The sequence below is a fragment of the Arachis ipaensis genome, chromosome B8, assembly GCF_059453495.1.
Source record: "Arachis ipaensis isolate K30076 ecotype BB chromosome B8, ASM5945349v1, whole genome shotgun sequence".
Classification (NCBI taxonomy): Eukaryota; Viridiplantae; Streptophyta; class Magnoliopsida; order Fabales; family Fabaceae; genus Arachis; species Arachis ipaensis.
In genome coordinates, this window is record NC_142443.1 from 32,384,138 (window position 1) to 32,406,633 (window position 22,496).

General features: G+C 40.5%; 1 non-coding gene across 1 annotated transcript; it reads right to left on the bottom strand.

Annotated features, from left to right (window-relative positions):
• Positions 1 to 8,531: 8,531 nt before the first annotated feature.
• Positions 8,532 to 8,639, bottom strand: LOC148547628 (small nucleolar RNA R71). The gene has a single exon (XR_015898247.1). It is a non-coding gene; the product is annotated as a small nucleolar RNA R71 (small nucleolar RNA).
• Between the last annotated feature and the right edge of the window lie 13,857 nt (positions 8,640 to 22,496).

Here is a 22,496-nt window from a genome sequence, read left to right on the forward strand (position 1 = left end):
ATAATTGTCAAATAAATTGTAACAAGTCACAAGCATATAATGAGGGATAATGACTCAAAAAAAATTCTAACACCATGTAAAAAGGGAAAAGAAGAATAAAGAAAATAGGAATAATTAAAAGAAGAAGAAAAGAAAAAAAAATACATGTAGAACAATAAAAAAATGATAGAAAAAGAAAGAAGGAAGAAGAAGGTAAAACCTTGTTAATGGAGGAGAGAGAGAGAGAGAGAGTGAGAGGTGAGATAGAAAGGGGAAGGGAGAAGGAAGAAAGAAGGAGGGAAAAGAAAAATTAGGATTTGGAGAAAAGATAAGATAATTTGGCAATTTAGGTTGAGCTGTGCGGCGCATGCGACGCGGCCGCCTGGGGCATGCGTTCGCGTGGGTGCGCATCAGGTAAGAAGACGCGATCGCGTCAGTCACGCGGTCGCGTGACCCGTGTTGCGCTGCTGGCGCGAGTGCAGCCTCGCTCCAGCACAACTCTCTGTTCAATTTATTTTAATAGCCAAAATTGGGTGACGCGATCGCATGAGTGTGCGTTATAAAATGGGTGACGCGGCCGCGTCAGCGACGCGGTCGCGTGACAAGGATTGTGCTTCCAGCACCAATCCAGCATCACTCTCACACAGAATGCGACTGTGCACCCTTTTACGTCGAAAACTCAGGGCACGCGGCCGCGTGGGGCATGCGGTCGCGTGGGAGGCCATGATTTCTATGCGACGCGGTCGCGTCAGCGACGTGGTCGCGTGGGGTAATTTGTGCCATTGGCACGACTCCAGTGCTCCTCCTGCGTAACTTTCTGTTCATTTTTATTTTTCTTTACTCCCCCTGCCACGTGGACGCGTCGCTGGTGCGATCGCGTCGCGCGGCAAAAATTTTGTTTTTGAATTAAAAAGAAATATAAGGACATGCAGGTGTAAAAGCATGAAAGTATTAATGAAGAGAAGAGTTATTGAAGAAAAGAACGATCATACCGCGGTGGGTTGTCTCCCACCAAGCACTTTGCTTTAACGTCCGTAAGTTGGACGCTCCACTAGCTCAATCTGCTGCTATGTGGGGATCTTCCAAGTGGAGGATCTCAAGCTCCTTACTTTTCTGCACCTTCTCACCATGGTACAGCTTCAGGCGGTGTCCATTAACCTTAATAAGTTTAGAGCTTGAAGGATGGCTTAGGTGGTAAACTCCGTACGGTTCAGCCTTCTCTACTCTGTATGGACCTTCCCATTTTGATCTTAACTTACCGGGCATTAGCCTTAGTCGAGATTTGTAAAGGAGGACAAAATCTCCAGGTTGAAATTCTTTCTTGATGTTTTGATCATGCACAGCTTTCATTCTTTCCTTGCAAATTCTGGAATTCTCATAAGCTTCTAGGCAAAGGTTCTCCAGTTCCTGTAGTTGCAACTTCCTTTCAGCTCTGGCCTTCTCAATTTCCATGTTGCACTCTTTAACTGCCCAGAAGGCCCTGTGTTCGATTTCAACTGGAAGATGGCAAGCTTTTCCATAAACTAAGCGAAAGGGACTCATCCCAATGGGTGTCTTGTATGATGTTCTATATGCCCACAGTGCATCTTGTAGTCTGGTGCTCCAGTCTTTTCTATGAGGCTTTACTATCTTCTGCAAGATACGCTTAATTTCTCTGTTTGACACCTCGGCTTGCCCATTAGTTTGGGGATGGTAAGCTGTTGCAACTTTATCGATTATCCCATGCTTCTTCATCAATCCTGTTAGTCTCCTGTTACAAAAATGGGTGCCTTGATCGCTCACGATCGCTCGTGGTGATCCAAAGCGGCATATAATATGGTTTCTCACAAAGGAAACAACAGTGTTAGCATCATCAGTGCGGGTAGGAATTGCTTCCACCCATTTGGAAACATAATCCACAGCTAACAATATATAAAAATTTCCACTAGAATTTGGAAATGGACCCATGAAGTCAATGCCCCAAACATAAAAAATTTCACAGAAAAGCATATATTGTTGAGGCATTTCATCCCTCTTGGATATGTTACCAAATTTCTGGCATGGGTGACAAGATTTACAAAACTCAGCAGCATCTCTAAAAAGAGTAGGCCACCAGAATCCACAGTCTAAGATCTTTCTAGCTGTTTATTGAGGGCCAAAATGTCCTCCACTCTCAGATGAGTGACAGGCCTCTAAAATGGACTGAAATTCTGATTGAGGCACACAACGTCTAATTATCTGGTCAGCGCCACATCTCCATAAATATGGGTCATCCTATATATAATATTTAGACTCACTTTTCAGCTTGTCTCTTTGATGTTTAGAAAAAATGTGGAGGAAATGTGCGGCTAACTAAATAATTAGCAACAGGTGCATACCAAGGGACTACCTCAGATACTGCTTGCAGGTTGTCAAAAGGAAAATTATCATCTATAGGAGTAGAATCATCCTTAATATGTTCAAGGCGACTCAAGTGGTCTGCTACTAAATTTTGATTACCACTCCTATCCTTTATTTCTAAATCAAATTCTTGTAACAGCAGTATCCAACGTATAAGTCTTGGTTTGGATTCCTTTTTAGCTAATAGATACTTTAGAGCTGCATGGTCTGAATACACTACTACTCTAGTACCAAGTAAATAAGCCCGGAATTTATCCAAAGTGAAAACAATAGCAAGTAGCTCTTTCTCAGTAGTAGTATAATTGGACTGAGCAGTGTCTAAAGTCTTAGACGCATAGGCAATAACAAAAGTATTCTTACCTTCACGCTGAGCCAGCGCTGCTCCTACTGCATGGTTGGAAGCATCGCACATGATTTCAAACGGCTTGAGTTAGAGCAGTCTTCAACTTATCAAATTCTTGTTTGCAATCGTCACTGAACTCGAACTCAATGTCCTTCTGTAGTAATCTGGATAAGGGAAGTGCCACCTTACTAAAGTCCTTAATAAATCTCCTGTAGAAACCTGCATGGCCAAGGAACGAACGGACTTCCCTCACAGAAGAGGGGTAAGGTAAACTAGAAATAACATTCACCTTTGCTGGGTCTACAGAAATGCCATTATTAGATACCACATGTCCTAATACAATCCCTTGCTTTACCATAAAGTGGCATTTTTCGAAATTAAATACAAGGTTTGTATTAACACATCTATCTAATACTCTAGATAATCCATCTAAGCAAAGGTTAAAAGAATCACCATAAACGCTAAAATCGTCCATAAAAACTTCCATACAGTCCTCAATAAGATCAGAGAAAAGACTCATCATGCACCTTTGGAAAGTAGCTGGTGCATTGCACAAGCCAAAGGACATTCTCTTATAAGCGTAAGTCCCAAAAGGACATGTAAAAGTAGTCTTTTCTTGATCCTCAGGAGCTATATGAATCTGGAAATAACCTGTGTAACCATCTAGAAAGCAATAATGTGATTTACCTGATAGGTGATCCAGCATTTGATCAATGAATGGAAGTGGGTAGTGATCCTTACGTGTAGCTTGGTTGAGACGCCTGTAATCAATGCAGACTCTCCAAGAATTCTGAACTCTAGTTGCTATGAGCTCTCCATGCTCATTCTTCACGGTAGTGACTCCGGACTTGTTGGGCACCACTTGTACTGGGATTATCCATTCACTGTCTGAAATGGGATATATGATACCTGCTTCCAATAGTCTGGTCACTTCCTTTTTGACAACTTCCAAGATGGTGGGATTCAATCTTCTTTGTGGTTGACGGATAGGTCTTGCTCCCTCTTCTAAAAATATTCTGTGCTCGCATACTTGAGGGTTAATTCCCACTATGTCTGCCAAACTCCACCCAATTGCCTTCTTATGCTTCCTCAGTACATCAAGTAACTGCTCTTCTTGTTGAAAAGTCAGTTCCCTTGCAATAATAACCGGAAGCTTCTGCTCATCCTCAAGATAAGCATATTTGAGATGTGGAGGGAGAGGTTTCAATTCTAACTTTTGATCATGGGCAGGCTCTGGATTATCTGGGGCTTGTGAAAATGGCGAAGTGCCCTCACTGTCAGTTAAGAGGGTCCCCACACTTGGACCTTGTCCAGTGTGCCTCTCTTCAAACTCTTCTTTTTGAACTTCAGCCACACTTTCGTCTATGACATCACACTGGAAGATAGAACGATCTTCTGGGGGGTTGTCAATGACTCCATTCAGATTGAAGATTACTATGCAGCCATCTATTTCAAAGGAGTATGTTCCTGAAAAAGCATCCAATTTGAATTTTGATGTCTTCAGGAATGGTCTTCCAAGTAGGATTGATGATGGCTTATCTGAATCATTATGGGGCATCTCCAAGATATAAAAATCAGTGGGAAATGTGAGCCCTTTAATGTTCACCAAAACATCTTCAGCAACTCCAGCCACTGTAATAATGCTTTTATCTGCTAACACAAAATGAGCTGCCGACCTTTTTAAGGGAGGGAGCCTGATGAGCGGATAATTTATACGCTTTTTGGCATTGTTTTTAGTATGTTTTTAGTAGGATCTAGTTACTTTTAGGGATGTTTTCATTAGTTTTTATGTTAAATTCACATTTCTGGACTTTACTATGAGTTTGTGTGTTTTTCTGTGATTTCAGGTATTTTCTGACTGAAATTGAGGGACTTGAGCAAAAATCAGATTAAGAGGTTGAAGAAGGACTGCTGATGCTGTTGGATTCTGACCTCCCTGCACTCAAAGTGGATTTTCTGGAGCTACAGAACTCGAAATGGTGCGCTTCCAATTGCGTTGGAAAGTAGACATCCGGGGCTTTCCAGAAATGTATAATAGTCTATACTTTGGCCAGGTTTAGATGACGAAAGCTGGCGTTCAACGCCAGCTCTCTGCCCAAATCTGGCGTCCAGCGCCAGAAAAGGATCCAAAACCAGAGTTGAACGCCCAAACTGGCACAAAAACTGGCGTTCAACTCCAAGAAGGACTTCTACACGTACAACACTCAAGCTCAGCCCAAGCACACACCAAGTGGGCCCCGAAAGTGGATTTATGCATCAATTACTTACTTCTGTAAACCCTAGTAGCTAGTTTATTATAAATAGGACATTTCACTATTGTATTTGAAGTTCTTTGGATCTTTGGATTATCTTTTGATCCTTTGAACATCTTTGGATGCCTGGTTCTTAGATCAGAGGGGCTGGCCATTCGGCCATGCCTGGACCTTTCACTTATGTAATTTTAACGGTAGAGTTTCTACACTCCATAGATTAAGGTGTGGAGCTCTGCTGTTCCTCAAAGATTAATGCAAAGTACTACTGTTTTCTATTCAATTCATCTTATTTCGCTTCTAAGATATATTCATTCGCACTTCAACCTGAATGTGATGAACGTGACAATCATCATCATTCCCTATGAACGCGTGCCTGACAACCACTTCCGTTCTACATTAGATTGAATGAGTATCTCTTAGATCTTTTAATCGGAATCTTCGTGGTGTAAGCTAGAATGATGGCGGCATTCAAGAGAATCCGGAAGGTCTAAACCTTGTCTGTGGTATTCCGAGTAGGATTCAATGATTGAATGACTGTGACGAGCTTCAAACTCGCGATTGCCGGGCGTAGTGACAGACGCAAAAGGATAGTAAATCCTATTCCAGCAGGATCGAGAACCGACAGATGAATAGCCGTGCCATGACAGGGTGCGTTGACCATTTTCACTGAGAGGATAAGATGAAACCATTGACAAGGGTGATGCCTCCAGACGATTAGCCGTGCCGTGACAGGGCATTTGGATCATTTTCCCGAGAGAAGACCGAAAGTAGCCATTGACAGTGGTGATGTATCACATAAAGCCAGCCATGGAAAGGAGTAAGACTGATTGGATGAAGATAGCAGGAAAGCAGAGGTTCAGAGGAACGAAAGCATCTCTATTCGCTTATCTGAAATTCTCACCAATGATTTACATAAGTATTTTTATCCCTGTTTTATTAATTGTTTTCGAAAACACCATTATCTATTTATATCTGCCTGACTGAGATTTACAAGGTGACCATAGCTTGCTTCATACCAACAATCTCCGTGGGATTCGACCCTTACTCACGTAAGGTATTACTTGGACAACCCAGTGCACTTGCTGGTTAGTTGTGCGAAGTTGTGAACCATGGTATTGGCATCATGTTTTTGGCACCATTACCAGGGAAAGAAAGAGCGATGAATTTTACATAATCAAAGTGTAATCACAATTTCTGCGCACCAAGTTTTTGGCGCCGTTGCCGGGGATTGTTCGAGTTTGGACAACTGACGGTTCATCTTGTTGCTCAGATTAGGTAATTTTCTTTTTATTTTCTTTTCAAAAAAAATTTTTCAAAAATATTTCAAAAATTTTCTCACCTGTTTTCGAAAAAAAAAAAATTTTTTTATTCAAAATTTTTAAAGAATGAATTCTAGTGTTTCATGAAGCATGTGAAACCTGGCTGGCTGTAAAGCCATGTCTAAATTCATTTGGACTGAGGCTTGCAATTTGTTATCAAGAGCAAGCTAGTTGTTGCTAATCCACCTGCTGCTGTTCCTGATATCTTGCTGAAGCTTGGCTGGCCATTGGCCATGTCTAGTGTTTTGGACTGGAGCTTTCATTGAAAGCTTGGCTGGCTAGTGAGCCATGTCTAATTCCTGGACTGAAGTTTTAGACTAAGAATGCAAGATTCCTGCAATTCATATTAAAAAATTTGGAATCCTTATTTTCCTTCTTCAATTAATTTTCGAAAAATATCCAAAAAAATCATAAAATCATAAAAATAAAAAATATTTTGTGTTTCTTGTTTGAGTCTTGAGTCATATTATAAGTTTGATGTCAATTGCATGTGCATCTTGCATTTTTCGAAAATTCATGCATTCATGGTGTTCTTCATGATCTTCAAGTTGTTCTTGGTAAGTCTTCTTGTTTGATCTTTGCATTTGCATGTTTTGTGTCTTTTCTTGTTTTTCATATGCATTCTTGAATTCTTAGTGTCTAAGAATTAAAGAATTCTAAGTTTGGTGTCTTGCATGTTTCCTTTGCATTAAAAATTTTTCAAAAATATGTTCTTGGTGTTCATCTTGACATTCAAAGTGTTCTTGGTGTTCATCTTGACATTCATAGCATTCTTGCATGCATTCATTGTTTTAATCTAAAAATTTCATGCATTGCATCATTTTTCTTGTTTTTCTCTCTCATCATAAAAAAATTCAAAAATAAAAAAAACATCTTTCCCTTTTTCTCTCATCAAATTCGAAAATTTGGATTGACTTTTTCAAAAATTTTTAAAATCAAGTTGTTTCTTATGAGTCAAATCAAATTTTCAATTTGAAAATCTTATCTTTTTCAAAATCTTTTTCAAAAATCAAATCTTTTTCAAATTTCTTAGTTATTTTCGAAAATTCCAAAAATATTTTTTAAAAATCTTTCTCTTATTTTTTATATCAAATTTTTGAAAATGACATAATCAATTAATGTTTTGATTAAAAAATTTCAAGTTTGTTACTTGCTTGTTAAGAAAGATTCAAACTTTAGTTTCTAGAATCATATCTTGTGATTTCTTGTGAATCAAGTCATTAATTGAGATTTCAAAAATCAAATCTTTTTCAAAAACTAATTTCAATCATATCTTTTCAAAAATATCTTCTTATCTTATCTTTTTTTCAAAAATTTGATTTTCAAAATATCTTTTCTAACTTCCTATCTTCTTATCTTTTTAAAATTGATTTTCAAAATTTGTTTCAACTAACTAACTAACTTTTTGTTTGTTTCTTATCTTTTTCAAAACTACCTAACTAACTCTCTCTCTCTAATTTTCGAAAATATCTTCCCTCTTTTTCAAAAATTTCTTTTTAATTAACTAATTATTTTAATTTTTGATTTTAATTTTCGAAAATTACTAACCTTTTTCAAAAACTATTTTCGAAAATCACTAACTCCTTTTTCAAAAATAATTTTCGAAAATTCTCTTCTCTCTCATCTCCTTCTGTTTGTTTATTCTTCTACTAACATCTCTCCCTCACCCCAAAAAACAAAGGGATCTCTATTATTATTATTTTTCTGTGCCCTCTTCTTTGTCATATGAGCAGGAGCAAGGACAAGAATATTCTTGTTGAAGCAGATCCAGAACCTGAAAGGACTCTGAAGAGAAAACTAAGAGAAGCTGAATTACAACAAACCAGCAAGCACCTTTCAGAAATTTTCAAACAGGAAGAGGAGATGGCAGCTGAAAATAATAATAATGCAAGGAGAATGTTTGGTGACTTTACTGCACCAAATTCCAATTTACATGGAAGAAGCATCTCCATTCCTGCCATCGGAGCAAACAACTTTGAGCTGAAACCTCAATTAGTTTCTCTGATGCAGCAGAACTGCAAGTTTCATGGACTTCCATCTGAAGATCCTTTTCAGTTCTTAACTGAATTCTTGCAGATATGTGATACTGTTAAGACTAATGGAGTAGATCCTGAAGTCTACAGGCTCATGCTTTTCCCTTTTGCTGTAAGAGACAGAGCTAGAATATGGTTGGACTCTCAACCCAAAGACAGCCTGAACTCTTGGGATAAGCTGGTCACGGCTTTCTTAGCTAAGTTCTTTCCTCCTCAAAAGCTGAGCAAGCTTAGAGTGAATGTTCAAACCTTCAAACAAAAAGATGGTGAATCCCTCTATGAAGCTTGGGAAAGATACAAACAGCTGACCAAAAAGTGTCCTTCTGACATGCTTTCAGAATGGACCATCCTGGATATATTCTATGATGGTTTATCTGAGTTATCAAAGATGTCATTGGATACTTCTGCAGGTGGATCCATTCACCTAAAAAAATGCCTGCAGAAGCTCAAGAATTCATTGACATGGTTGCTAATAACCAGTTCATGTACACTTCTGAAAGGAATCCTATGAGTAATGGGACGCCTATGAAGAAGGGAGTTCTTGAAGTTGATACTCTGAATGCCATATTGGTTCAGAACAAAATATTGACTCAGCAAGTCAATATGATTTCTCAGAGTCTGAATGGAATGCAAGCTGCATCCAACAGTACTCAAGAGGCTTCTCCTGAAGAAGAAGCTTATGATCCTGAGAACCCTGCAATAGCAGAGGTGAATTACTTAGGTGAACCTTATGGAAACACCTATAACTCATCATGGAGAAATCATCCAAATTTCTCATGGAAGGATCAAAAGCCTCAACAAGGCTTTAATAATGGTGGAAGAAACAAGTTTAACAATAATAAACCTTTTCCATCATCCACTCAGCAACAGACAGAGAACTCTGAACAAAATACATCTAATTTAGCAAACTTAGTCTCTGATCTATCCAAGGCCACTGTAAGTTTCATGAATGAAACAAGGTCTTCCATTAGAAATCTGGAAGCACAAGTGGGCCAGCTGAGTAAAAGGATCACTGAAATCCCTCCTAGTACTCTCCCAAGCAATACAGAAGAGAATCCAAAAGGAGAGTGCAAGGCCATTGACATAAGCATCATGGCCGAACCTGTGAGGAGAGGAGAGGACGTGAATCCCAAGGAGGAAGACCTCCTGGGACATCCAGTGATCAATAAAGAGCTTCCCTCTGAGGAACCAAAGGACTCTAAGGCTCATCTAGAGACCATAGAGATTCCATTGAACCTCCTTATGCCCTTCATGAGCTCTGATGAGTACTCCTCTTCTGAAGAGAATGAGGATGTTACTGAAGAGCAAACTGCCAAGTTTCTTGGTGCAATCATGAAGCTGAATGCCAAATTATTTGGTATTGAGACTTGGGAAGATGAACCTCCCTTGTTCACCAATGAACTAAGTGATCTGGATCAACTGACATTGCCTCAGAAGAGACAGGATCCTGGAAAGTTCATAATACCTTGTACCATAGGCACCATGATCTTTAAGGCTCTGTGTGACCTTGGTTCAGGAATAAACCTCATGCCCCTCTCTGTAATAGAGAAACTGGGAATCTATGGGGTGCAAGCTGCTAAAATCTCATTAGAGATGGCAGACAATTCAAGAAAACAGGCTTATGGACAAGTAGAGGACGTGCTAGTAAAGGTTGAAGGCCTTTACATCCCTGCTGATTTCATAGTCCTGGATACTGGAAAGGAAGAGGATGAATCCATCATCCTAGGAAGACCTTTCCTAGCCACAGCAAGAGCTGTGATTGATGTGGACAGAGGAGAATTAATCCTTCAAGTGAATGAGGACAACTTTGTGTTTACAACTCAAGGATCTCTCTCTGCATCCATGGAGAGGAAGCATAAAAAGCTTCTCTCAAAGCAGAGTCAACCAAAGCCCCCACAGTCAAACACTAAGTTTGGTGTTGGGAGGCCACAACCAAACTCTAAGTTTGGTGTTGAACTCCCATATACAAACTCTAAGTTTGGTGTTGGAAAGTCTCAACAATGCTCTGAACATCTGTGAGGCTCCATGAGAGCCCACTGTCAAGCTATTGACATTAAAGAAGCGCTTGTTGGGAGGCAACCCAATTTTTATTTAGCTAACAATATTTTTCTTAGTTATATGTATTTATAGGTTCATGATCATGTGGAGTCACAAAATAAATATAAAAATTGAAAACGGAATCAAAAACAGTAGAAGAAAAATCACACCCTGGAGGAAGCACCTGCCTGGCGTTCAACGCCAGAACAGAGCATGGTTCTGGCGCTGAACGCCCAAAATGGGCAGCATCCTGGCGCTGAACGCCCAAAACAAGCATGGTTCTGGCGTTCAACGCCAGAAATGGCAACAAATGGGCGTTGAACGCCCAAAATGGGCACCAACCTGGCGCTGAACGCCCAGAGTTGTGTGCAAGGGCATTTTACATGCCTAATTTGGTGCAAGGTTGTAAATCCTTGAACACCTCAGGATCTGTGGACCCCACAGGATCCCTACCTACCTCCACTCACTTCTTCTCACCCCTCTTTCACACAATCCCATAAACACTCTTCCCCAAAACCCTTCACCTATCACCTCCATTCCTCTTCCCTATTAAACCTTCACCACTCACATCCACCCACTCTTCCCAATAAACCTACCTCATAAACTCCACCTACCTTCAAAATTCAAAACCAATTTCCCACCCAAACCCACCCATATGGCCGAACCTTAACCCCCCTCCCTTCCCTATATAAAGCCCTCCATTCTTCATCAAATTCACACAACACACCCCTCTACACCCTTCTTGGCCGAAACACTTCCCACTCTCCCTCTCCTCCATTTCTTCTTCTTCTTTATCTATTCTTTCTTTTATTGCTCGAGGGCGAGCAAAATTCTAAGTTTGGTGTGGTAAAAGCATAAGCTTTTTGTTTTTCCATTACCATTGATGGCACCTAAGACCGGAGAATCCTCTAGAAAGGGGAAAGGAAAGACAAAAGCTTCCACATCCGAGTCATAGGAAATGGAAAGGTTCATCTCCAAAGCCCATCAAGACCACTTCTATGATGTTGTGGCCAAGAAGAAGGTGATCCCTGAGGTCCCTTTCAAACTCAAAAGAAATGAGTATCCGGAGATCCGACATGAAATTCAAAGAAGAGGTTGGAAAGTTCTAACAAATTCCATCCAACAAGTCGGCATCCTAATGGTTCAAGAGTTCTATGCCAATGCATAGATCACCAAGAACCATGATCAAAGTAAGAACCCGGATCCAAAGAACTACGTTACAATGGTTCGGGGGAAATACTTAGATTTTAGTCCGGAGAATGTGAGGTTGGCGTTTAATTTGCCCATGATGCAAGGTGATGAACGCCCCTACACAAGGAGAGTCAACTTTGATCAAAGGTTGGACCAAGTCCTTATGGACATATGTGTAGAAGGAGCTCAATGGAAGATTGACTCCAAAGGCAAGCCGGTTCAACTAAGAAGATTGGACCTCAAGCCTGTAGCTAGAGGATGGTTGGAGTTCATTCAATGCTCAATCATTCCCACTAGCAACCGGTCTGAAGTTACTATAGAACGGGCCATCATGATCCATAGCATCATGATTGGAGAAGAGGTGGAAGTTCATGAGATTATACCTCAAGAACTCTATAAAGGTGGCTGACAAGTCCTCCACTATGGCAAGGTTAGCCTTTCCTCACCTCATTTGCCACCTATGCAATTCGGCTGGGATTGACATAGAGGGAGATATCCTCATTAAAGAGGACAAGCCCATCACTAAGAAAAAGATGGAGCAAGCAAGAGAGCCCATTCATGGAGCTCAAGAGGCATATGAAGCTCATCACCATGAGATCCCGGAGATGCCTCAAATGCACTTTCCTCCATAAAACTATTGAGAGCAAATCAACACCTCCCTAGGAGAATTGAGTTCCAATATGGGACAACTAAGGGTGGAACATCAAGAGCACTCCATCATGCTCCATGAAATAAGAGAAGATCAAAAAGCAATGAGGGAGGAGCAACAAAGACAAGGAAGAGACATAGAAGAGCTTAAGGACATCATTGGTTCCTCAAGAAGGAAACGCCACCATCACTAAGGTGGATTCATTCCTGGTTCTTATTTCTTCTGTTTTTCGTTTTCTATGTTATGTGCTTATCTATGTTTGTGTCTTCATTACATGATCATTAGTAGTTAGTAGCTTTGTCTTAAAGTTATGAATGTCCTATGAATCCATCACCTCTCTTAAATGAAAAATGTTTTAATTCAAAAGAACAAGAAGTACATGAGTTTCGAATTTATCCTTGAACTTAGTTTAATTATATTGATGTGGTGACAATGCTTCTTGTTTTCTGAATGTATGCTTGAACAGTGCATATGTCTTTTGAAGTTGTTGTTTAAGAATGTTAAATATGTTGGCTCTTGAAAGAATGATGACTAGGAGACATGTTATTTGATAATCTGAAAAATCATAAAAATGATTCTTGAAGCAAGAAAAAGCAGCAAAGAACAAAGCTTGCAGAAAAAAAAATAGGCAAAAAAAAATAGAAAGAAAAAAAAAAGAAAAAGCAAGCAGAAAAAGCCAAAAGCTCTTAAAACCAAGAGGCAAGAGCAAAAAGCCAATAACCCTTAAAACCAAAAGGCAAGGGCAAATAAAAAGGATCCCAAGGCTTTGAGCATCAGTGGATAGGAGGGCCTAAAGGAATAAAATCCTGGTATAAGCGGCTAAACCAAGCTGTCCCTAACCATGTGCTTGTGGCGTGTAGTTGTCAAGTGAAAACTTGAGACTGAGCGGTTAAAGTCAAGGTCCAAAGCAAAAGAAGAGTGTGCTTAAGAACCCTGGACACCTCTAATTGGGGACTTTAGCAAAGCTGAGTCACAATCTGAAAAGGTTCACCCAATTATGTGTCTGTGGCATTTATGTATCCGGTGGTAATACTGGAAAACAAAGTGCTTAGGGCCACGGCCAAGACTCATAAAGAAGCTGTGTTCAAGAATCATCATACTGAACTAGGAGAATCAATAACACTATCTGAACTCTGAGTTCCTATAGATGCCAATCATTCTGAACCTCAATGGATAAAGTGAGATGCCAAAACTATTCAAGAGGCAAAAAGCTATAAGTCCCGATCATTTGATTGAAGCTATGTTTCATTGATAGTTTGGAATTTATAGTATATTCTCTTCTTTTTTATCCTATTTGATTTTTAGTTGCTTGGGGACAAGCAACAATTTAAGTTTGGTGTTGTGATGAGCGGATAATTTATATGCTTTTTGGCATTGTTTTTAGTATGTTTTTAGTAGGATCTAGTTACTTTTAGGGATGTTTTCATTAGTTTTTATGTTAAATTCACATTTCTGGACTTTACTATGAGTTTGTGTGTTTTTCTGTGATTTCAGGTATTTTCTGACTGAAATTGAGGGACTTGAGCAAAAATCAGATTAAGAGGTTGAAGAAGGACTGCTGATGTTGTTGGATTCTGACCTCCCTGCACTCAAAGTGGATTTTCTGGAGCTACAGAACTCGAAATGGCGCGCTTCCAATTGCGTTGGAAAGTATACATCCAGGGCTTTCCATCATTGTATAATAGTCTATACTTTGGCCAAGTTTAGATGACGAAAACTGGCGTTCAATGCCAGCTCTCTGCCCAAATCTGGCGTCCAGCACCAGAAAAGGATCCAAAACCAGAGTTGAACGCCCAAACTGGCACAAAAACTGGCGTTCAACTCCAAGAAGGACTTCTACACGTACAACACTCAAGCTCAGCCCAAGCACACACCAAGTGGGCCCCGGAAGTGGATTTATGCATCAATTACTTACTTCTGTAAACCCTAGTAGCTAGTTTATTATAAATAGGACATTTCACTATTGTATTTGAAGTTCTTTGGATCTTTGGATTATCTTTTGATCCTTTGAACATCTTTGGACGCCTGGTTCTTAGATCAGAGGGGCTGGCCATTCGGCCATGCCTGGACCTTTCACTTATGTAATTTTAACGGTAGAGTTTCTACACTCCATAGATTAAGGTGTGGAGCTCTGCTGTTCCTCAAAGATTAATGCAAAGTACTACTGTTTTCTATTCAATTCATCTTATTTCGCTTCTAAGATATATTCATTCGCACTTCAACCTGAATGTGATGAACGTGACAATCATCATCATTCCCTATGAACGCGTGCCTGACAACCACTTCCGTTCTACATTAGATTGAATGAGTATCTCTTAGATCTCTTAATCGGAATCTTCGTGGTGTAAGCTAGAATGATGGTGGCATTCAAGAGAATCCGGAAGGTCTAAACCTTGTCTGTGGCATTCCGAGTAGGATTCAATGATTGAATGACTGTGACGAGCTTCAAACTCGCGATTGCCGGGCGTAGTGACAGACGCAAAAGGATAGTAAATCCTATTCCAGCAGGATCGAGAACCGACAGATGAATAGCCGTGCCGTGACAGGGTGCGTTGACCATTTTCACTGAGAGGATAAGATGAAACCATTGACAAGGGTGATGCCTCCAGACGATTAGCCATGCCGTGACAGGGCATTTGGATCATTTTTCCGAGAGAAGACCGAAAGTAGCCATTGACAGTGGTGATGTATCACATAAAGCCAACCATGGAAAGGAGTAAGACTGATTGGATGAAGATAGCAGAAAAGCAGAGGTTCAGAGGAACGAAAGCATCTCTATTCGCTTATCTGAAATTCTCACCAATGATTTACATAAGTATTTTTATCCCTTTTTTATTAATTATTTTCGAAAACACCATTATCAATTTATATCTGCCTGACTGAGATTTACAAGGTGACCATAGCTTGCTTCATACCAACAATCTCTGTGGGATTCGACCCTTACTCACGTAAGGTATTACTTGGACGACCCAGTGCACTTGCTGGTTAGTTGTGCAAAGTTGTGAACCATGGTATTGGCATCATGTTTTTGGCGCCATTACCAGGGAAAGAAAGAGTGATGAATTTTACATAATCAAAGTGTAATCACAATTTCTGCGCACCAGAGCCTTAAAACATCATATATAGACAAAGGCATTATACTGACACATGCTCCTAAATCACACATGCAATCATAAATTACTACACCACCAATAGTACAACTAACTATGCAAGGACCTGGATCACTACATTTTTTAGGTAATCCTTCCATTAAAGCAGATATAGAACTACCTAAAGGAATAGTTTCTAATTCATTAATTTTGGCTTTATGGATACATAAGTCTTTTAGAAACTTTGAATATTTAGGTACCTGCTGAATAACATCAAAAAGGGGGATAGTTACCTCAACCTTTTTGAATATTTCTACCATTTTAGGATCAGGTTCCAGCTGCTTCATGGGTTTCCTTGCAAGTTGTGGAAATGGAATGGGAGTAGTGTTTTCTGTGGTGCCTGCGCCTTTTTGTGCTTCTTCCTGTGGTTGAGATATCTCTTCTTCAACTATGTCCTGTATATCCTCTTCCTCTTCAACATCTTCTATTTCTACCACCTCTTCAGCTGAGGCGTATTCTGGTGAGCTTGGTTCCTCCTGATTCCTCTCTTGCAGTGTGGTTCCGGACCTCAGGGTGATGGCATTAATGCCTCTCTTTGGATTGGGTAATGGTTGAGAGGGGATTCCAGTGGTGCTTGAAGGTTGGTTACTGGAATTTTGTGCTGAACCAAGCTGTGTCATAAAAGCTTGCAGAGTAGAGGTGAGACCATTCAGACTGGCGTTAATAGTGTTCACGATGGTACTCTCCATGGCCAGTTGTCTTCTCTCAAAAGCTTGTAATAAATCTTCATTAGAAGATACAGAAGAATGAGTAAATTGAGAGGTTTGCTGCTGATTGTTCAGTGGTCCTTGGTTTTGCCTCAGGTGAAGTGCTTGGTAAGGTTGATTTTGCTGCTTGTTGTTGTTATTATTCCACCTCTGATTTCCCTGGTTATCTCTGCCTCCCCTATTATTGTTGTCCCTCTAATTCTGGTTTGAATTGTCCTGCCATCCATGGTTATTATTTCCACTTTGATTGTACCCTTGGTTGGAGCGGTCATAAAAGTTGTGAGTGGATGCCACCATGTTGTCTTCTTGTTGGAGCTGCGGGCATTCATCAGTGTAATGGCTGTAATCAGCACAAATTCCGCAAATTCTTTGTGGGACTAGTTGTTGGTTTTGCTGCGGTTGAGTTTGCTGAGCTTGTTGATTCAACTGCATTTGCTTCAGCAGGTTGGTCATCTCACAGATGCTTTGATTTAGAGCAGCAGTCTCTATGCCAGAAGATACTTCTGCAACGGCTTTTGAACGGCCTTACTTCTGTCTGTAGTTCCGAGTAGATTCAGCTAAATCACTGATCAATTGCCAAGCTTCATCAGTGGTCTTGTACTTCTTCATAGACCCATTGCTGGCACTTTCCAACGTGGTCTTATCTTGGGGCCTCATACCTTGTGTGATATAGCTGAGTAGCACGATCTTGTCAATCATGTGGTAGGGGCATGCTTCCAGAAGATTATTGAAGCGCTCCCAGTATTCGAAGAGAGTCTCATTGTCATCCTGAACAATTGTAGAGATATCCTTCCTCAGTTTATCAGTAACTTCAGATGGGAAGAATTTCTCCAGAAACTCCTTTCTGAGTGTATCCCAGTTGGATACATTTGCTATAGGTTGAGTGTAGTACCACTCTCTTGCTTTTTCCTCAAGAGAGAACGGAAAAGCTTTCAGCAGAATTGAAGTTTCATCAGTGCCATCACGCCTGACAGTAGAACAGGCTGCCTAGAAATCTCTCAAGTGCTTGATAGGCTCTTGAGCAGGTAGGCCATGAAACTTGGGCATCAAATTTAACAGTGCGGTCTTTATTTCAAAATCCGTAGCTACCGCTGGATGATGCGCTTGAAACGGTTGCATTGTAAAATCAGGAGCTCCTTCCTCCTGAATGGTAACTCTTCTAGATTCCATGTTTTCTGCACGTAAAACAACCGAATCAGTAGAACGGGGGCTGGTTTCTTCCTCAAATTCACTTTCAGATCCGCCCTCAGAGCGCGCTAACCTATGCTGTTCTTGCCTTATTCGTGAAATTGTTCTTTCAATTTCAGGATCAAATATTAGCAAGCGCGGATCAGGAAGTGAACACGTCATTTGATGGAAGAAACATGCAGCTCATAGTAGCAAAATTAAATAAAATGCAAATAAATAAATTCTAATTAATAAAACTAGCACTCTATTGCAACTCCCCGGCAACGGCGCCAAAAATTGATGGGAAGCAGAAGCTGGTGAATTAAAAATTTATTAAAATGGTTACGTTGCAAGTATAGTTCTTAACTCACCGAAAATCTACCTATCAATTTAGAAATATGTCACAGAGAGTTTAAATTAAAATTACTGGGAGTTTTAAGTCCCAGGTCGTCTCCCAACGAGTTGCAGAAAAGTGTGCTGTTTTATTAATCAGATGTTCCAAGAAATTGAGCTAAGTAAATTGGAATTTAAATTGAGGAATTTTAATTAATATAAATAAAAGCCTTGACTGGGAATTGATTAGTTAGAATCTCTATCATTGATGGAGTGATTTTTAAGATTGATTTATAATTAATGGTTACTCTGTTTGGTTATCCTTTACTAGGTAAGGGAAAGTCAAACAAGTTGGAATGCCAGATCTGTTCACGAGTTACAACCCACTTAGTTCAAAGGGATTGGCGTTGGTGACAGGATAGCAATCGAACATTTAACCTAACTACAAATTTTTCCTTAAATCCTTCCAACTCAAGAATTCCTTTTAATCAACTCCCCATCAAGTAATGAAACTACTCACGCATTGTAAATAAAGAATCCATAGCACATGAAAGAGAATTAAAAGAAGACATGATTATTGGAATTGAAATTGAATTAAAAAGAAATAATCCTGGCATTAAATAATCATAAAAGTATCTGAATGACAAAATTGAACATAACAAAGAACATGGAAGAATAAAACCAAGTTAAGAGAACAAACTAGAATGATGAAGTCTTGATGAGGAAATAACTCTTCTCAATGTTCCAATGCTAAGACCAATTGAAAATCAAAATTCTAAAAACTAGAGAGAAAAACCTAAGAGAGTGAAAAACTAGATCTCCAAAAAAAACTGAATGAATGTGTGTGTTGTTTCTGCATATTCTCTGACTCTAGTCTGCTGTTCCGGGCCAAAAACTGGGCCGAAATAAGGTCCAAAATTGCCCCCATCGAATTCTGCAGATTATGCAGATCGCGCATGTCACGCGATCGCGTCATCCATGCGGACGCGTCGCTTGCGCTTTTTCCTCTCCACGTGTTCGCGTCGTCCACACTACCGCGTCGCTTGCGCTTTCCAATCCGCGTGGCCGCGCAAGCCATGCGGCTGCGTCACTACGATTTGCGCTCCTTTGCGCGGTCGCGTGAGCCATGCGACCGCGTCACTTCTCGCTGGTTATCTCCTCAAATTCTTGTGTTCCTTCCATTTTTGCTAGCTTCCTCTCCAATCTCCATCTTATTCATGCCCTATAAAGCCTGAAACACTTGACACACAGGTCACGGCATCGAATGGAATAAAGGAGAATTAAAATTAAATAATTAAAGTCTCTAGGGAGCAATTTTCAAACATGTACTGAATTTAGGAAGGAAATCTAAATGCATGCTAAATTGATGAATAAGTGGGTAAGGATCATGACAAAACCACACAATTAAACACAATATAAACTATAAAATAGTGGTTTATCACTCCGCCAAACTCAATGGTATGAAACTCTTCTCCTCTGCCTTTGAGGTTTAAGCTCTCGTTATAGCAGCGACGTGCCATCTTTTGATCTACTTTTATCGTGGCTATCCCCTCTGTAGTTGGGAATTTCATGCATAGATGCGGGGTTGAGACTATTGCGCCGAGTTGATTGAGTATTGTCCGACCTATGAGAGCATTGTAGGCCAAACTTACGTCGACCACAATGTAGTCTATTTTGAGGATCCTAGATTGGTTCCCTTTTCCAAAAGTAGTGTGTAGCGATACGTATCCCAGCGGTTGTATCAGAGTGTCTCTTAGTCCAAACAGATTGTTCGGGTATGCTCTAAGTTCCTTTTCGTCTAAGCCGAGCTTGTCGAAGGCTGTTTTGAATAAGATGTCGGCAGAACTCCCTTGGTCTACTAGTGTGCGGTGTAAATTGGCATTTGCCAGTATAATAATGATGACCATGGGATCGTCGTGTCCCGAGATGATGCCGGATGCGTCCTCTTTAGTAAATGTTATCGCCGGGATGTCGGGTGCTTCCTCCTTTCCCTCAACATGATATACTTCTTTGAGATATCTCTTTCGGGACGATTTGGAGATCCCACATCCTGCGAATCCGCCGTGTATCATGTGGACGTGTCTTTCTGGTGTCCGAGGTGACCGTTCAGCTCATCCATCATCTTCGTCTCTCCGTCTTTTTCTTTGGTCGTCATCCCGGGTGGTCAGAAATCGATCTAATTTTCCTTCTCTTACCAATTTTTCTATGATATTTTTCAAGTCGAAGCACTCGTTGGTAGAGTGCCCTCGAATTCGATGGTATTCATAATATTCCTTCCGGTTTCCCCTCCCCTTTTGCCTTTGAGTGGCCGCGCTGGGGGGATTTTTTCTGTATGGCAGACTTCTTTGTACACGTCGACTAGGGATGCTTTGAGAGGAGTGTAGTTGTGGTATTTTTTGATTTTTTCACCCTGTCGATCTTCTTTCCTTTTGGAGTCCTTGTCTTTGTCTCGGTAAGAGGCCCCAGATTTTGAGATTTCTCCCAGCCGAGCGTTCTCTTCCATATTGATGTATTTTTCTGCTCGCTCCTGGACTTCGTCTAAGGAGGTAGGATACTTTTTAGATATAGATTGGCTGAAAGGTCCCTCTCGTAAGCCATTGATAAGCCCCATGATGGCGGCCTCTGTTGGTAAACTTTGTATGTCCATGCATGTTTTGTTGAATCTTTCCATGTAGTTGCGGAGGCTCTCCCGATCTCCTTGCTTGATCCCTAATAAGCTGGGTGCGTGCTTGGCCTTATCTTTCTGGATGGAGAATCTGGCCAGGAACTTTTTGGCCAGGTCGTCGAAGTTTGAGATGGACTTCGGAGGTAAGTTGTCGAACCATCTGATCGCCATTTTCGTGAGAGTTGTTGGAAAAGCTTTGCAGCGAACGGCATCTGAGGCATCGGTAAGGAACATTCTGCTACTGAAATTGTTGAGATGATGGTTGGGATCTGTAGTGCCATCATACAAAACCATATCTGGGAGCTTGAAATTTTTTGGGATTTTGGTCTTCATGATTTCCCTGGTGAATGGATCCTGTTCTTTGTGTGAATTTTCCTCAGGAGTGGTCCGAGGAGAATTTGATTTGAGGTCGGCCTCTAATTGCTATAGTTTTTCTTCTAGTTCTCGACGTCGCCGTACCTCTCTTTGTAGATCCTTTCCGATCTCCCGTTGTTGCTGGGTTTCTTTCTCAAGTTGCTTTAAGCGATCTTGAAGTGCTTCCATGGCTCCCGGATTTGGTAAGTTTTTGTCCCCGTTGGATTCCGGAGTGTCCTTTAACGTAGCGTCCGCGTTCTTGTGCGGTGTTCTGTTCTCCAGATCCGAGTCGTGGTCGTTGTCATGGCCGTCCGCCATGGTTTTGGGATGACTTTCAGGTTCCCCGGCAACGGCGCCAATGTTCCGAGGGTTACCTGAAACTGGAGGTCGATCTCGGATGAGATCCTTGGTACTGGTCGGGGATGACGTGTCCGGCCAGTTGGTGGCGGCCGGAGCTGTTGTGTCCGACTTGTTGGACTTGCTGCATTGCTGATCCTTAGCCACCGGAGGGTGGGGGGTACCTGCAAGAGACTCCGATGCTTAAGTTAGCACGGGTATAAAGCAGGTTTTATGTAGAATCAGAGTATGAGTTATACCTGGGTGCTCCAGTGTATTTATAGTAGTGTGGGCTGACCTTTCTGATAAGATAAGTTAGTTATCTTATCTTATCTTATCCTGTTTTGGATGAAGTCAGCTTATCTTCAAGGGAACCGACTTTATCTCTATAGGCTGGGATTGCCTTTGGATTTGGGCCGTGTTCCTCTATTTGGGCCCTTTATTGGGCTTTCCTGTCGATTTGGCCGAGCTCTTTTAGAAGAGGTCGGGTAGTCTGACCTGAAGAGGTCGGTCGCTGTGTCGCCGATCATCCCGGGCCAGAGACCAAGATTTGATTATTTTTAGGCCGGAGGCCATGAGTTACTGGATTAGAGATAAGTTTTGGTTTAAATGTTATTTTACGTAGAATTTTTGTAAGAGAAATACGAATTTTAGATTTGAATAACAAATTGATAATCACTATGTTTTGAAAATAGTTTTTAATTATAATATCTTCTTACGATGATTCTCAAAATCCTCTTCTGAGAATCCTTTCGAGGATGATGTTCTCACCCCCCTACAGACTTCTCCTTTTAGGAAACGGACGAAAAAGCTCATGAAGAATTTTTTTAGTTTAGCTTATGCGATATGGATGTATTAGTTCAATTATTATTTATTCTTCCTTCGCCATTAATATTATAATTTGGTAAGAGGGATATGTGTTGTATGATTTGTATGTATATAATATGTATAAGTTACTTGAGTAAGATGTTTTGTTTCTGTATATGCTCGTTTGTTTTATTGTAAAAGTATTTTTTTCCGATTGTTCAAATAAAATAGCGACACGATTTTGAGTCAAAGGCTCATATTTTATTATTAAGTACATGAAAATCGTCGTAATACCTATTGCTATCAGAGTGGCGCAGCCGGAAGCGTGACATTCTGATAGTGAGGGTGTTACATTATGGTATCAGAGCAGTCTTTCCTGTAGAGCCTGAGAAATAGACCGACTATGCTTTAGTTGCATACTCTAAGCGTTTGTCATATTATAGGTCTTGTCCCGATGACGAGAGTTAGAGCTTTATGCATATGACAGTCTACTGATTAATGCTATTAGGCGATCAATGCATACTTCATGGTATTAAGTTTGGCCAGCTTAATATTGATGGTTTATGTACATGAGAGCACTAACGGATAATCATAGACTAGATTTAATTAATAGATAATGCATATCGTGGGGGTTTGGGAAACGTTAGAGGATGCATCTCGAAGTTACTTGGTTGTGTATCTTGTTCTTTCATGGTTTATCTTAAAATCCTTATTTTAGATTTCTTTCTTGAAAAATAAATTGATTCTTCTCCAACTCTGTCTTTTGTTCATAGGCATTCCCATTGATTCTAACAGC